The 17,908-nt window shown below is 37.4% G+C and overlaps 1 protein-coding gene across 2 annotated transcripts in view; it reads right to left on the bottom strand.

Annotated features, from left to right (window-relative positions):
• The window catches only part of STIM2 (stromal interaction molecule 2), a 144,548-nt gene that overhangs the window by 84,490 nt on the left and 42,150 nt on the right, over nucleotides 1–17,908 (bottom strand). The window lies entirely within an intron of this gene.

Here is a 17,908-nt window from a genome sequence, read left to right as displayed (position 1 = left end):
AGTTACATGATACTTAGAAAGGGTTTTTTTTCACGTTTCTATTTAACAATGAGGGCTCACCCATATTAATACCTTTTAAAATACATCACTTCTTAAATTTAACAAGGAAACACGGGGGAAAAAAAAGACTGAACTTTTAAAAATCTTATTCCTCATGTTTTCTTTAATATACATTTATTGGTTAAACCTCTTCCTATGGAAAATGTGTAAATTTAATCTAACAATTTAGAGATAATTTAAGGCTTTTCAAAGCTTAAAATCAGATTAGTAAAAGTTACTTGTTGACTCAAACAGTAAACAGCCTACACACTAAAATGAAAATGTACTGCCAAAACTTCAATTACACCCAATCCAGCTGACTGGCAATTTGACAAACTCTAAGAACTTACTTCTATTATACTGCCAGGTCACTAAATTACCCTTTTTTTTTTTTTTTAAAGATTTTATTTATTTATTTGACAGAGAGAGATCACAAGTAGACAGAGAGGCAGACAGAGAGAGAGAGAGGAGGAAGCAGGCTCCCCGCTGAGCAGAGAGCCCGATGCGGGGCTCGATCCCAGGACCCTGAGATCATGACCTGAGCCGAAGGCAGCGGCTTAACCCACTGAGCCACCCAGGTGCCCACTAAATTACCCTTTTAAAACACCATCAGTTCCACATGTATTTCTAGAATTAGAAATGGCCTAGAAGTTTAAAGTATTTACTAGAATAATAGAAGGCTTAGCCATAGTTTGGTCTTCTCAACAACAGTTAAAAATCTAGTTTATCCATATGACACTCTCAATAGATGCTGAAAAAGCATTTGACAAAGTACAGCATCCCTTCCTGATCAAAACTCTTCAAAGTGTAGGGATAGAGGGCACATACCTCAATATCATCAAAGCAATCTATGAAAAACCCACCACAAATATCATTCTCAATGGAGAAAAACTGAAAGCTTTTCGGCTAAGGTCAGGAACAAAGCAGGGATGTCCATTATCACCACTGCTATTCAACATAGTACTAGAAGTCCTAGCCGTAGCAAGCAGACAACAAAAAGAAATTAAAGGCATCCAAACTGGCAAAGAAGAAGTCAAATTATCACTCTTCGCAGATGATATACTGTATGTGGAAAACCCAAAAGACTCCACTCCAAAACTGCTAGAACTTGTACAGGAATTCAGTAAAGTGTCAGGATATAAAATCAATGCACAGAAATCAGTTGCATTTCTCTACACCAACAACAAGACAGAAGAAAGAGAAATTAAGGAGTCAATCCCATTTACAACTGCACCCCAAACCATAAGATACCTAGGAATAAACCTAACCAAAGAGGCACAGAATCTATACTCAGAAAACTATAAAGTACTCATGAAAGAAATTGAGGAAGACACAAAGAAATGGAAAAATGTTCCATGCTCCTGGATTGGAAGAATAAATATTGTGAAAATGTCTATGCTACCTAAAGCAATCTACACATTTAATGCAATTCCTATCAAAGTACCATCCATCTTTTTCAAAGAAATGGAACAAATAATTCTAAAATTTATATGGAACCAGAAAAGACCTCGAATAGCCAAAGGGATATTGAAAAAGAAAGCCAAAGTTGGTGGCATCACAATTCCGGATTTCAAGCTCTATTACAAAGCTGTCATCATCAAGACAGCATGGTACTGGCACAAAAACAGACACATAGATCAATGGAACAGAATAGAGAGCCCAGAAATAGACCCTCAACTCTATGGTCAACTAATCTTCGACAAAGCAGGAAAGAATGTCCAATGGAAAAAAGACAGCCTCTTCAATAAATGGTGTTGGGAAAATTGGACAGCCACATGCAGAAAAATGAAATTGGACCATTTCCTTACACCACACATGGAAATAGACTCAAAATGGATGAAGGACATCAATGTGCAAAAGGAATCCATCAAAATCCTTGAGGAGAACACAGGCGGCAACCTCTTGGACCTCAGCCGCAGCAACATCTTCCTAGGAACATCACCAAAGGCAAGGGAAGCAAGGGCAAAAATGAACTATTGGGATTTCATCAAGATCAAAAGCTTTTGCACAGCAAAGGAAACAGTTAACAAAATCAAAAGACAACTGACAGAATGGGAGAAGATATTTGCAAACGACATATCAGATAAAGAGCTAATGTCCAGAATCTGTAAAGAACTTAGCAAACTCAACACCCAAAGAACAAATAATCCAATCAAGAAATGGGCAGAGGACATGAACAGACATTTCTGCAAAGAAGACATCCAGATGGCCAGACACATGAAAAAGTGCTCCATATCACTCGGCATCAGGGAAATACAAATCAAAACCACAATGAGGTATCACCTCACACCAGTTAGAATGGCTAAAATCAACAAGTCAGGAAATGACAGATGCTGGCGAGGATGCGGAGAAAGGGGAACCCTCCTACACTGTTGGTGGGAATGCAAGCTGGTGCAGCCACTCTGGAAAACAGCATGGAGGTTCCTCAAAATGTTGAAAATAGAACTGCCCTATGACCCAGCAATTGCACTACTGGGTATTTACTCTAAAGATACAAACGTAGTGATCCAAAGGGGCACGTGCACCCGAATGTTTATAGCAGCAATGTCCACAATAGCCAAACTATGGAAAGAACCTAGATGTCCATCAACAGATGAATGGATCAAGAAGATGTGGTATATATACACAATGGAATACTATGCAGCCATCAAAAGAAATGAAATCTTGCCATTTGCGACAACATGGATGGAATAGAGCGTATCATGCTTAGCGAAATAAGTCAAGCAGAGAAAGACAACTATCATATGATCTCCCTGATATGAAGAAGTGGTGATGCAACATGGGGGCTTAAGTGGGTAGGAGAAGAATCAATGAAACAAAATGGGATTGGGAGGGAGACAAACCATAAGTGACTCTTACAAAACAAACTGAGGGTTGCAGGGGGGAGGGGGTTTGGGAGAAGGGGGTGGGGTTATGTTCACTGGGGAGGGTATGTGCTTTGGTGAGTGCTGTGAAGTGTGTAAACCTGGTGATTCACATACCTGTACCGCTGGGGATAAAAATATATGTTTATAAAAAATTAAAAAAAAATCTAGTTTATCATTCTTCCTCTGTTATAAACTGTCCGATTCTGTACAAATCACTTGTCCTTGTGTCTTAGTTACCCCACCTGTAAAATAGTCTAGATGTTTACTAAGATCTACTGCAGCTACAATGGCCTAAGAAATCATCTAATTCTGTGCTTAGGGAAAACAATGTCAAGAAGCCACTTCTGGAAACCAATTAATAATTTTTTTTCTTTTGGTAACAGAACAATGCAAATCTGGATTACATGCATGTTCCAGTTGTAACTCGTTTGGAGGAGTTAACACTTTTAATAGTTTGAAGTCAAAATCTAATTTTAATTTCTTTAGTCTTGGAAGAGAAGCAAACAGAAAAGTTTAAAACTATAACAACAGACAACGCAATCCTAAGTTATGTGACACGTGTGTATGTGTGTGTATTTAAAACCCTAATCAAGATTTAATAAAATCAAAGAACCTGCAGGCACAATGGTCAATTATGATTCTTACATCACAAAACAACCAGAACCCTGACATGCCTAGAAGTTCAAACTCATTTGTACTTATTCTGAATGGAGGTGAAGTAAAAGATAAACAAACATGTATCCTAACATATGGAATGTGTTATTGCCTCCAGCAAACCTGTGTTTTTACGCATTTTGCTAATAAATATATGGAGTGAAAGTGTTATTGCAAGGAGTACACAAGGGTTAGTTATCATCAGTCACTGATTAAACAGGCTTTGTTGTTAATCCAGTCAAATTCTAAAAGTAAAGTGAATGATGGGGGCTCTAAAAAACTCATAAAGCCTTAAAAGAAAATTAGGAGGGGGCCCCTGGGTGGCTCAGTGGGTTAAAGCCTCTGCTTTCGGCTCAGGTCATGATCCCAGGTTCCTGGGATCAAGCCCCGCATCGGGCTCTCTGCTGAGCAGAGAGCCTGCTTCCCTTCCTCTCTCTCTGCCTGCCTCTCTGCCTAATTGTGATCTCTGCCTGTCAAATAAATAAAAATTAAAAAAAAAAAAAAGAAAAAAAATTAGGAGAAACATACAATCTGAAAAAAAATTCATGTAAAAACAAAATTGGAATTTTTTCAATTAAATTAACTAATTTAATAAAACACTACCTTTCAAGGTCTGTTTCAGGTTGTAACATCTCTAGGAAATGTTTCTGTATTGTATCTGTACTATCTTTCAGGGATCAGTTCCTTTCCTGAACACTATTCCATCCATTCACCAAACTTCTATTGAGTATCTACCATGTGTCAGGCATGGAAATACCATAGTGAAAAAAGAAATAAAAATTCCTCATGAGTGCTGTGAAGTGTGTAAACCTGGCGATTCACAGACCTGTACCCCTGGGGCTAATAATACATCCTATGTTAATAAAAAATAAAAAATTATAAAAAAATTCCTCATGAAACTTGCAGCATACTGGGGAAGGCAAGTGTAACATGATAAATAAGTAAAAGGCAGAGCATGTTAGCAGTGGTAAGTATTAAGTAGAAAAATAAAGAACAGATATGAAATGCCAAAGAATTTGAAATCTGATTATATTTTATTCTCAAATTATTCAACCTAAGTCCTCATTTGATGTTGTACTTCATTAATCTCTGTTTCATGGGTCATTTTGCCCACACAAATAAGTTTATGTACAAGGCTAGAACCATGTTCTACTTCTCACAATCATAATACCCAGGACTTAGCCAGGCAATTTTGTGTCTCTGATAAATTGTTACTTCATATACTAACTAAACCATAAACTTCTAGGCTTCTATACTGTGCAAACCAGTGACAGAGATGAGGAATTAAAGAGCTTATAAGAGTATCTTGTATTTGAAGAAAGTTCACAGTCTAGTGAGAAGGGAAGCATGTGGACTACTACATTAGGTTAGGGACCACTGAAAACACTATTTGTAGGGCACGAGGAGAGCATGGAGGAAGGGAACCAATATAGACTGGGAAGGAAAAGCCAAACGTTTTCTAGAGGTAACCTTGGGAAGTTTTAAATGACCTATAGTTGATGACTATAGGGAGGGAGAGAAACGCATGCCTGGAAAAAGAAACATTATAATGGGGTGCCTGGGTTGCTCAGTGGGTTAAAGCCTCTGCCTTCAGCTCAGGTCATGATCCCAGGGTCCTGGGACTGAGCCTGGCATCGGGCTCCTCTGCTCAGCAGGGGGCCTGCTCCCCCCCCACCCTTTCTCTGCTTGCCTCTCTGCCTACTTGTGATCTCTGTCAAATAAATAAATAAAATATTTTAAAAAAAAGAAAGAAGGAAAGAAACGTCGTAAGTTCAGTGGCATGAAAAGAAAACGAACATTCAGAGAAATGCCACTAGTTAATATGTCTGGAATACAGAGGAAAAAATGGAGAAAAGAAGAGAGATCAGATAAGAAACTGGAAAGAAGGGGCCAGATCTCTAAGAGTCGTTTTTCCCAACTAAGGAATTTGGATTTTTATCCTGAAAACAATAGGGGATTTTCAAGGAGAAGCCCAACACAATCAGATCCATTACAGAAAGATCACTCTGGTGACAGAGGAAAATAGAATAGAGGCAAGGCTGAGAGGCACAGCTGTCAGGAAGTGCTACTGTAATCCTATAGGCTTGCAATACTCCATGGGTCCAAGGAATGGAGGAGGGAAATGATGAACATTGCTGTGGGATTTGGTGTTTTGCCAAGCTGGAGCAGCAGAAAAGGAAAAACAGGAGCTGAGGATATGGCAAGAGTGATCCATTTCTCCACATAAAATTTTATCTCTTTTTGGTACAGTGACTTAAGGACTAGAAATCTCAGAATAACTGAGAATTCTGAACCCCAATACCTGTTCCAATGTCTTTTTCATTTCTTTCTCAACTGTTTCCCTTCCAGGTTAATTCAGCTCAAATGATCATTTTAACTCACAATAGCTGACCTAAATTTCTTTTCAAATACACAAACTGTTACAAAAGATCTGTGCATATAATGAATCTGGTGTAAAGGTTCCAAAGACAACTGCTAAAATGACAAAATGGTTCTCCTTTGCCAACATCTCATTGACATCTACTTTAGCTATCCAAAATGCACCAGTACGTATCATGTATTCCATAGCCAGAAACATGTTTCTCAGATATCTAAACAGAATTCATTTGTTCAAGTAAATAGGATATAGGGTGCCTGTAATATGTCAGACCCTGTGCTTGGTGCTGGACATTCACATGACAATTAAGACAAATTCCCTCCGCTGGGTGCCCTCACTTTGTATTAAATGCAATATGATGTGATAAATCTTTTTAGCATTATATACTGAGCATTCCTTTCTTTTTCCTAAATCAAGAACAGAACTTTCTACTGAGAAGAAATCAGCTGAAACAGAATAAAACTTAACTAAAGCCAGCAACCAACACCACTATTAAATTCCAACTTGTCTTCCTCTACTCAAAACCAAAGATTAAGCCAGTTTCATTACTATATATTATTACCAATATATATATTGGTAAATATATATATATATAGCAGTGATATATCACTGCTATACAAATGATGCCTGAATTTTACGTGCAAGCAATTACATTTTGGGTGGCATTAGGAAAGAGAATTGGATTTTAGTAAGTGGGATTAGAAAAAAAAAAAAAAAAAAGCAAGAACTCAAACAGGAACTAACATGAGCTCTGGGACCAACAAAGTAGTTTGGCTAACTGACTGGTTCTCCATGAGAGTACCACTCAGTGTTCTGCCCATCCCCCTCACACTCACCTCTCTCCACACTGCTGCTATGGACATGCAGGAGAGGAGTGTGGAGCCCAAGAATCAAGCAACTAGAAAGCTCAGTTCAGTCCCACACAGCAGAGAACAGCCTTGTCCTCAGCTAGGCCAGCAGTCCCCCAAAGAAAGGAAGAGAACACTAGCAATTGCTGGAAGGAAAAGCAGCAGGATATGAAGGATATGAATCCGGAAAGAGAGCCTGGAGCTGTCAGCATTGAAGGACAATGAATCTCTGAAAGAGGCACCTAAAAGAAGCAACCAGTGATTTTTTTTTTTAAGATTTTATTTATTTATTTGACAGAGAGAGATCACAAGCAGGCAGAGAGGCAGGCAGAGAGAGAGGAGGAAGCAGGCTCCCTGCTGAGCAGAGAGCCCGATGTGGGGCTCGATCCCAGGACCCTGGGATCATGACCTAGCGGAAGGCAGCGGCTTAACCCACTGAGCCACCCAGGCGCCCCGCAACCAGTGATTTTTAAGTAGGACTGTGACATAATGACAAATGTAACAGAAAGAAATTACAACTTATATTTTGTGTAATGCTTTCAAGTTCAAAATATGCTTTCCCATACAGTCGATTTTATTTTAATCCAGAGAAGAAACTGCAGCTATGGTTTACATGCTTGTTCCCAATGAGTGTCTGTTCCAACAGTCCAGGCAGGAAGTAACAGAATATAAACCAGAATATAAGTCATGGCAGTGAAGACAGAAAGAAAAGGTCATACTGAAGTGACAACCGAATGCAGTCAAAGGAGACATCTCATTCAATCGATACATGCAGGGAATACGGTTTGGAAACCTCAGAAAGCAAGAGCTTCAGAAATAACTGAAGCTGAAGAAGTAAATCCAGTCTTTAGAGCTAGCTTCCCTCCCATAATGCCCTTAAGGTCAGCAAATTTCATGCAGAAAAGAACTAAGAAGGGGAGCCAGCCGACTCTTAATCACAATCCAATGACTGTAGCCTGTTAACAATGTGCAATATCATATACTGCCAAGAACTTGGCTTACCATACGGGCAACTATTTATGCATCTCGTGATTAAGATTTTCTTAATTATCACCACTGAGAGAAATTCTTTAAATAATATTGTCTGTACTTAGTACTTCCATTAATAGTTCAAGCATTTATCAAATTAAATACTCCAATCTAAATATTTTGAGAATAAATGTTCTCTAAGATCTTCAGAGATAATTCCTTAGTATCATTTTTCGATAAACTAAAGACATGATTCAAACTCAAAATAAAAACAAATAATGTGTTCTCTCTTCTGATATCCTCTTTAGGATAAGTCTCTCGTGCCCCTTCTATTTCCAGTGTCTAACGTACCACCAACACCTAGCATATAGTAAGATTAATGGATGTTTCTCCAAAAATCTAATAAATAATAAAGGTCACTGAATACATTTTTAGAAAGAAGTTAGTTGGAACCCATCATCTATTATATTATTTTGTATATAGTATTCAAAATATGCTAGATATTCAAAGTAGATATTCAAAATATGCTCTTTATTAAAAGCATATTACATGCCAGAAAAACAAATGAGAAAGAAAAAGTTGTAACTGGTTACACAATGCTATACCAGGACACTATAAAAATGCAGGTGGAAGACTCTAGAATCTCTGATATTTACTCCTACAATTAAAGTTCACCAGTTAAACAAACCTTACCAATAGAGGGTTGAGAAACCACTGCAGATGTACCTAATTATGCCATAAGTGTTACACTGAACAGAAAATAAAGGGTCTTTACTTTAAACCCCTCCTGACTGATGACTGCCTCTTGGAGCTCTGAATCTCTTTAATCACTGACTTTGTATAAAAAGTATATATTAATTAGTCTCTACTCTTATAAAAAGAAAGAAGTTTCCCCTGATTGTTAGCTAAAAATGTCCCATAAAAAAGTGCCTTATTCAACTACCCCCTCCAAATGTTTTAAATAGACCATCCCATACGAACTCACTCACTGAGGTCCTTCGCACTTTCCAGGAACATTTGTCAATTTACCATCTTCTAACTACTTCACTTCCACTTACTCCCCACCCACAAAAAGCATCTTGTCCTTGCCTCCTCAAACAGTCCATGCTAATCTCAAAGAGCCTCTCTAAAAGTAGAAGACAAAAGAGAATGCCTCTGCCTTGAAACTATCTTAATACAAAATTCACTTACCAACACATCCCTCGTCCAAAAAAAATCTATATTTATATTCATGGTTAAACAATATGTTCCTTCAATGTATTTAAATAAGTAATACTTATGCAGCTGTATATCTCTCTGCATTCATTGACTGCTGCCTATTTCCACTGTGCTCTATAAGTTCATAGAAAGCAGTAATGTATCTGTTTATAATATTAGCTACATCTATCATATGTGGGAAAATAATGTTGACTAGGCACAAAAAGAAAAAAAAAAGTAAACAAGTGCCCTGATTTACTCCCAGGATACCACAATCACTAACATCTGAATTAGCAGCATTATGTGAACAGAATAGTGCAATAACTTTGCTTACTTTGATTTATTTTGTATTGTTTTGGACGGAATGTGGTAATTCAAAGTGACAAACAGAACACTGTGAATGTACCTAATGACGCTGAATTGTGTACTTAAAATGGTCACACATTATGTCACATGTATATTTTACACAATAAAGAAAAAAGGTACAGCCAAGCACAAGGTATAGAGAGCAAAGATCATTAATACTGTCTTACACAGCTTCACTTCTCTCACAGAGGAAGAACTTAAAAACAACCACAAAAAATAAAATTACTACCCCAATTTTACAGAAAGAAAGGTTGAGGAGTATGTAAAAGGAAAAGAACTTTTTTTTTTTTTTTTAGAGATTTGTTTGAGAGAGATAGAAAAGGGAGTTGGTGAGGAACTCAAGCAGACTCGGCGCTGAGCACAGAACCCAACACAAGGCTTGAACCCAGGAAACAGAGATTCAACCTGAGGAGAAACCAAGAGTCAGAAGCTTTCAAACGACTTCACCAACCAGGCCCCAGGAAATTCATTTGAATCCTGCCAATTACTGCACAATCTTAGCAAAGTCACTTAACTTCTTTGCCTTAACTCCCTGATCTATAGAATGGGAATAACAAAGAGCAACTTTTGCCAAGCTGATGTTAGAATTAAATGAGACATCTATAGATAAAATACCTAACACAGTGTGTGGCACACATATGGAACTCAGCAGACAACACTCAGCAGATACCTAGTACTATTATCCAGAAAGGTGAGGGCCTTTGCTAATCAACAGCACAACACCAAGTCTCCTGCTATATAAGTCTAGTCTTTCTATATTACTATTATCTTAACATATATCAAAAACATCATTTTTTCTAAATTAAACTTACTCTAAATATCTTTTAGTTGATTCTAAAATCAAATAGACCCTAAAAGGCAAGAAGAAAAGATAAAGAGGGAATAGAGCATTTACTGGGTAACATATGCCAGGTGCTTTACTTGGTTATCTAATTCAACTTCTCTACAACCCTGCCATGTTGGGATCATGCTGCTTCTTTCCATGATGAACAAACCAAATTCTCATATGCAAAGCAATATGCCCAAAGTCAAAGAGCTGGGTTAACTATTTTGTTGAAATTCAAAAGAACTTTATTTCTCCCCATCTCCCATAATATGTCAAAAGAAAAAGACTCCCTATTTCTAAAAATACCCCAAAAGAATATTCTGAAAGTAAACTCCAAAACAAGAATTCTAAAAGCAGGTCCACTAAAAGCAGTACTTACTGTAAGTATAAAATGTCCAAAGATTACTACATTGAAAAAGAAAAACACTCATTTAGGTATAAGTTTTACTCTGTACTTACAGGATTAGTGTGTTTGTTCGAACAATTATTTTAGAAAGTTCTTACTGTTTCCAAGTGAAAATAAATTCACACTTCCAACTGGGAAGGAGAATTCATTGTCCCACCAATTTGGTCTCAGCAATAAAAATGGGTAATTCCCCTTCCATGTACCGTTCCATAATAATGGAAGAAAGACTTACAAAGTTATATTTCACTCAATGAAAGAGGTGAGCACCTGACGGGAAGTGCACTTGCGATGGCAGTCACAGGAGATAAATGAGGCCACAACCAGAGACTTGATAATAAGGATATTTGTAAATCAAATATTTCTAAGTTGGGATTGTGAACCCCCCGGGTCCTGAGATGGAGCCCCACCGAGGGCTCCCTGCTCAGTGGAGAGCTTGCCTCTCCCTCTCCTTCTGGTCCTCCCCCATCCTCGCTCATGTCCCTTTCTCTGTCTCTCACCTGCTCTCACTCTATCCCAAATAAAATCTTTTAGAAGATAAAAATAAATAAAGGCCAACATCAAGGGATATCAATTTTATCAGAAAAATTGTTCTTGTTTCTATCCACGCTTGTGTCTTTTGTTCCTCCTTCAGGTCAGATGCCCATAACCCATACCTTCCATTTCACTCACTGCTTTTGTATACCCTAAGAATTCCACTGATTTTTTCTAATGCTAAGATATTCACAGGCAAAAGAGCCTCTTTAAGACATTCAAAGCTTCCTCCCTCCCCCAAAGACATCCAAAAGCAGCAGAGAGAAACTGGAAATGTGAGCATTTGTTAAGGAGCTTGTAAAAGGGCCTCATGCAAAAAGCAGAATCAGGCAAAGCATCTGTTTATTAGTTTATGAGCAAACCAGCAGCTAATTCTAAAGATCATTAATTAATGCCAGGCTCCAATACAGTCTTTTCTATCTACCTTTACACATGCTTTTTCTTTTTTCTTACCATATAATTCTAACACCTATTTCCACTTTGAAATATGTAAGTGGGGGAGCCTGTGTGGCTCAGTTGGTTAAGCGACTGTCTGTGGCTCAGGGGATGATCCTGAAGTCCCAGGATAGAGTCCCTTCTCCAGCTCAGGTAGTTTGCTTCTTCGTCTGGCCCTGCCCCCTTCTCATACTCTCTTTCTCCCTCTCAAATAAATAAATTTTTTAAAAAAGAAAAGAGAAAAAATATGTTAAGTAGAAATCAGTGAGTTCAGAATTACAGAAGTTACTGGAGATTCCTCACATGTACCCCAACACTGTTCCTAACCAGTATGGCAGACATAAATACCTCCCAGGGGAACCTCTGTTCTCTAAAAGTGTTTACTTCAGCTCCCTAGTAGTAATGATGTGTTGTCCTCAACAAATCAACTTTCAGAGGTTCTCTCTCAACACCAGAGTTTACTGAAGATAACAATGAAAGTAATTAAATTATTTAATCAATATATCAATATATATGCACACAAATTAATACTGACCTTCCTATTCTGAGATTTCTCCCTTAGGAAAGTATATATACTTTTTCCAACAACACTGCCACTGCCCAAAATTCAAGGCACTCATGACTCAACTAAAAGAATTAGCCCCAAACAATGTGCAGTGTTTTCTGCATATTCTTTAAAATGGCATACTTTTTCTTCCAGTTACTGTAGATTTAAACTTTGGAAACTGCTCAGTCAAATAGAAGAATGTCATTTCTGCTCCAAACAATGTATCAGGTGCCATTAAAGAAAAAGATTTTTTCATATGGTCAAATTTCAATTCATTAACCCTCAAACTTACTTCTACTTTATATTTTTTGGAATACGTCATTAATACCTTAAATTATTTTAAATAATTGTGACCTAAAAAATAATTGCATGATAATGTAAGTTCCTTGAGGAACAGTATTAAAAGATGAAAAAAACTGGCCTAAATATAGTCAACTGAGATATTTAACAATTCAGTACGAGGATAATATAAATTTTCACTTATTAAGATATGGTAATTCCTTTTATTTCATAAAGTTTCCAAATTTTCATTTCTCAATTTTAACTAAAAACCAGTATAAGCAACTGATTTATTGTTCATATTCCCATCATCTAGAATACCACCTGGGAACAACAGCAAATACTCAAGTATTTACTGAATGAGTGAATCAACATAGAAACTAAATGAGTGATTGTAGATTAAGTTTATTTATATTTATTATATTTAGCTTAATTACACTAAAAAATTTTCCTTTTTATATAGAATAATCAACAAAAAATAATCAAACCACTGAATGTGACAAAGTACCAAGCACTTCAGCTGGCAATAATGACATTCTTATAACCGCTCAAAACAAAAAGTCTAAGGTCGTTATTTTTTTTTTAAAGATTTATCTATTTATTCGAGAGAGAGTGTGTGTGTGCACTTGCGTGCCAGAGCGCACAAGTATGGGGAGGGCAGAGGGAAAGAATCTCAAGCAGACTCCCTGCTGAGCGCCCAGCCTGATGCAGGGCTCAATCTCACCACCAGGAGATCATGACTTGGGCCAAAATCAAGGTTCAACGCTTAACCAACTGAGTCACTCAGACATCCCTAAAGTCATTCTTGACTACAACCTTCACACACATAATATCCAACCACAGAAAATCTGTTGGTTCTACCTTGGAAACATTATCCGGACTCTGCCCCATTCAGAGACACCATCATCTCTTGTGGAGACTACTGTTTCTCATCCTTTAATGTCTTCTCTCCCCTCCTTTCACAGTGAAATCCACGGTCACTTATTATAATTGCTCCCCTGCAAACACACGCAAGTCCCTGGCCCATTTCTCCTCTATTACACTTGGTTGGCAAAGCAATAACCATGGTAAAAATCTAGTTCTCCACATACTCTGTCCCTACACCCATGCATCTAAACATGACTGAGCATGATGCCTTATACCCATAACCACAGGTCTCAACTGCACCGCTAACTTGACCAGACAATCACACTCTAACTTCCAGGTCAATTCACACTCCTGCTCTATTTCACACCTTCTTGATCCTCACCCTCAATACATTCCCCTCACCCTCATTCAGAGCAAAGACTCTGAAAAAGAAAAGGAAAAAGAAATATCATTCAGAAGAGAACTTCGTAAACTCACATCACACACTGAACCACCTCCGAATACCTATACCTCAAACTGGGCCTCTTGCCTGTAGCCACAGATGAATTATCCAAGTTTCTACATAATACCAATCCCTACATTGATGTACTAAATCTCCTCCCATTTGGCCCCTCAAGAGCACTACTCCAGAAATTCACACTTAGTATTTTCTCTCAATGAATCACTATCATCAGAATATAAACAGTTTTGTTTTCCTCCCCCATTCTTTAAAAAGAAGGTGGGGGGCAAAACATTCTCAACTCCACTGCATTACTACTCCATTTATTGATCCCCTTTGCAGAAAAACTCCCTGACTTACCATCTCCAATCTCTCTCCTCCCTTTCTGTCTTAAAATACACTCCCATCAGACTTGAGCACTCACCACTCCACCACGACTCCCCTGGTCAAAATCACCAGTAATCTCTACCTTACTAAATCCAATGGTCAATTCATTGCTCCTGTTTCTTGGCCTATCAGTGATCATCTGCCACAGCTGATCACATTCTCTTCTTTCTTCAGTTTCCAGGACAACATAATATCCTTGTTTTCCTCCTCACTCACTGCTGCCTCTCAGTTTTCTCTTTCAAAGGGTATGAGGAAACTGTGGGGGATTATGGTTATATGGTTACTTGGACTGTGGTGACAGTTGTGACAGCTCAGACATCATGAAAATAAGATAATTAGTTGTTTTTAACCCTTAGAATGAAAATATCCTGGCCACTGAGAACAATTAGTTCCTTTCTTATTCTACTCTCTGTTAATAACTTTTATCTACCATTTTCAATCAATTATTTGCCTAACAAAAGAGAGACTCCAACAGGTGGTGAAGAGTTTGACTTTCTATTGTTACCATTAAAGGATCAGAAATAATCACTGCCTTGTTTATTTTTCTGAACATAACATTCCAAAATGCCTTTTATTATTTCTTAGCACTCTCTACAAGCCTCAGCGAAATCTGGCCCTCAAAATTATGAACACAGTTGACAGAGATCTGTAACACTCTCATTTACTATCACTTATATGTCTTATGTCCTATCTTTTCATAATTTTATATCCCTATCTCAATTAACATCTATCTATATCAGGTATTTTAACAAATACTAATTATAGGTAATTAAAGTAAAATGGTACTTGAAGCATATTAAGAAATAAACTCGTTGAAATATTTTACAAAAACCAAACACCTATGTGTTGGGGTGAGGGGTGTATCTGTGTAAAATACTGAGCTAGCAAAAGCTCATGGAAAGTAAATGTTCAAGGAGCCACTATATTTATGTCACAACTCATTTAGCAGAACTCATTAGCAATAAGAGACTGGGAGTCATGGCTGGGACAGTGTCAGATTTGTGTTTTGTACAGAATATGCAGTAGCTACAGAATGTGGTTTTAAGAACAGCAGATTGGAGGCAGGGAATCAAGTAATTTTATCTCAAGCAATGAGGTCTAAACTGTAAGGCTGTACTAATAAGGTGAGAGAGAATGTGGCAGATTGCATAAATATTACAAAGTGAATTTTACTAATTTCTAAAACTCTCCACTGTTTCCACCACAATATGCAGCCTCCATTAAATAGAAATGTCATCAACAGGAAAAGATCTTATTCATTATCAAGCATAAAGGTAGCTATATGATCTTTTTCTTTGTATTTTGTAATTTTAGAGAAAGAGATATCCAGATACATACATTTCTAAATGATTAAGTATTGAAAACTAAACTCATATTATAAGCTCTTTTAGTTTATTTATTTATTGGCCTCAATAACAACAGGAAGACTGTTCTTATAGATAATCCAAGAAAACTCCACCTACCACATGACAGTCTGGAACACTGCAACAGCTCCCTTCCACCTCAGGGTATGAGGAAAAAACACGAGGCAGGGTGGCATCAAATAGGTAGAAATTGGCCAATAAGGACATGTTGTCAAAAAGACAGACAATCACTGCATTCTTTCTGCATACAGAACTAAATCAGATATTTCTAAGAAATGATTTAGAGATCTAGAATGCAATGAAAGAAGTCATTCATAAAATGGTGCTGATCATTTTAAGTAATACTAGCTTTGCTTCCTGAAATGATGTCACAGTGTAGTTCCTATACTGCAAAGTTTTACATTATTACCATAATCCAGGCATAAATTTAGATTCCATCTAAGGAAACAATTTTGTCACTAAAAGATATGATTTCTATCCGAAATATGGCAATGATCTTAACAAGAGCAAAGTCCTTTGCAAACCAGTATTGGGTTGATCTTCTAAACACAGACTTTTCACTCATTATTTTTGACAGAGAAGAGAAATGAGTGAGAACAACATCTGTATATTGTCTGGCTATTAAAAGTTCAAATCCTGGTTGCCCTGTCCAGTCCATTGTCCATCTCTATGCCACTGCCATCGGAGATAACGTCATCACCCCCCCACAGCCTTCTTCTAATGGTGCCTCTACTTCTAGGACCACCACACTACAGAGGTGCCCTGTTTTACAGCCACCATATCTTTTTAGAATGTGCACTGGTCACATCACCCCTCCTGCTGAAATCCTTCAGGACCTCCCAATCCCCCAAAGAATAAAGCCCAGTCTCCACAGCACGAAACACAAGACACAATCTGATCTCTGAAGAATCACTTCACCAGGGATTCACCCTCTCTGTAAAGCCTTCCTGACCTTCCTAACAGATATTTCCAATTCTCCACTCCTACAGTAGTTTATGCATAACTATTACAGCAGCAAGTAACTCTACCTATCAACCAGCATTCTCCCTAAATAATCACACCACCACCAACTCTAGTCAGACCTGAACTCAAATCGCGATTCCACTACTTATTAACTACATAATCTTTAGTAAACCCCTTAACATCTTCAATTCTGTGCTAACTCAGCTGCAAAATTAGCATAAAATATTCACCCTCACTCACTAGCAATGAAAAAATATAAAGAATGATACAGTCCTAGAAAACCTGTAGAATCATAGTGCAGCTAACAACATCTATTAAACCTAAAAAAGAAATTTATTATATAAAGGAACTAAACCTCCTCAATGTCAGGTATCAGTTCTACCTTTGTGATATAGGATATAGGAATAACCTATATAGGATATAGGAATATCCTATATAGGATATAGGATATAGGAATATGTCCCTATAGGATATAGGATATAGGTAACAAGTTTTATTTAAAGAAAACGTCCTGTTTTTCAGGGGGAAAAAAGTCAAGCCTGTAATAACTAACCTAACATTAAATCTGACCTCCAACTTTTAAGACAACAAAATTATAATTAGTTTTACATAAATGCATAGTGAATCTCACAGAAATTAGTATTTAAACAAAAAGAACACAGCCAGGGCGCCTGGGTCGTTCTGTGGGTTAAAGCCTCTGCCTTTAGCTCAGGCTATGATCCCAGGGTCCTGGGATGGAGCCCTACATCGGGCTCTCTGCTCAACAGGGAGCTTGCTTCCTCCTCTCTCTCTCTGCCTGTCTCTCTGCCTACTTGTGATCTGTCAAATAAATAAATAAAATCTTAAAAAAAAACCAAAACCACAGTTTCAATTCAAATATTCAAATATTCCAAATAACTACTGACAAATCTCGCATTTGATGGTATTACCTCTAAAAAAAAAAACACAAATGTGATCAAAATGACTTACATAAAATATTTAAAAACTCAGTGAAAGTATGGGACACATATTTTCTACAAAGATGTTTCGGATTGTAGAAGTCCCTCATCAAACCTGGGATCCTCCCTTCAATATGTCCCTAGTGTCTCACTAGTTTCCAGGGAAGCGAATTTCTGGAAGAGGAACGGTAAGAAGGGAAGAAAAGAGAAAATTCTTCAATGAGAGCAGACAGCAGAAATAGAGGTAAGGTCACCTTATGGAGGGCTCAGGAGGGGAGGTGTTTGGTACAGTCTGCTATCTCCAATACACTGCCACAGTGAGAATAAAGGAGGAAAGAGGGTCTCTCCTGGGTATTAGACACTATAAATACTACATAATATATCGAATTTTCAAAACTCAAATAATAACAAACCTCCTCATTATTAGTATTAACTTAAGACTTTGAAGTAAACTATTTTTTTAAGCCTATAGAGAGAATAAGGAATCAAGGAGACAAGTTAGACTTCAAGGAAACACCTTTTGCAAACACAGTTAGTTTGAAAGTTTTCACATTAAATTTAAGGTAAGATTTTACTAAAATTATACTGAAGAAACAGTTTTTAAAGCAA

The sequence above is a fragment of the Mustela nigripes genome, chromosome 1 (genome assembly GCF_022355385.1).
Source record: "Mustela nigripes isolate SB6536 chromosome 1, MUSNIG.SB6536, whole genome shotgun sequence".
NCBI lineage: Eukaryota > Metazoa > Chordata > Mammalia > Carnivora > Mustelidae > Mustela > Mustela nigripes.
Note: the sequence above shows the minus strand (reverse complement) of the source record. Positions and strands in the feature narration are given on the sequence as shown.